Source organism: Condylura cristata, unplaced genomic scaffold (assembly GCF_000260355.1).
Source record: "Condylura cristata isolate star-nosed mole 26May11 unplaced genomic scaffold, ConCri1.0 scaffold00019, whole genome shotgun sequence".
NCBI classification, from domain to species: domain Eukaryota; kingdom Metazoa; phylum Chordata; class Mammalia; order Eulipotyphla; family Talpidae; genus Condylura; species Condylura cristata.
In genome coordinates this window covers 26,245,891-26,246,498 of record NW_004567120.1, presented here as the reverse complement: position 1 = coordinate 26,246,498, position 608 = coordinate 26,245,891, and positions in this window count along the sequence as shown.

Here is a 608-nt window from a genome sequence, read left to right as displayed (position 1 = left end):
TGGGGAATGACAGCGAATCTTCCAGGCTCCTTCCTCTCCTGCTCAGTGTTTACCTTGAACAACAGATACTGAACAGATAACTGATTACTCCTACCTTCCTGGCCAAGATCCCAATCTGCTAACTAAATGCAGAAGTCAGTCTTTTTCCAAAGATGTTCCAGAGTTATGTATTTGATGGTCTTCAGATGGGAGAAGAATCACGCTTTACGAGGCTCTCTGTCCCCTCGAAGTGGCAGGCCCAGCTTCCAGCAGTAGGGACTTAAAGCTTGTTTTATTCTTTTTTAAGATTTATTTATTTATTCATACAGAACTGGGGTACAGGCCAGAGGTGGGACGGTGAAAGGCTTCACCAGAGGCAGAGTGGGGAGCAGAACAGGCAGATCGACGAAGCACATTTCTGAGGGGAGCAGCGGGCGGGTCAGGAGAGGTCTGCCTCGCCATGTGGATCTCCTCTGGGGCAGGAGGGATCGAACTCATGCTGAAGTGGGTTTAGCTTCTTAGTGCTGTGCTTTCACCCACTGCGCCACCACGGAGGGCCCTAAAGCTTGTTTTAAATGATACAGTGTGGATAATTGTGCTGGAACTTTTATTCACTATTGTGAATAAAG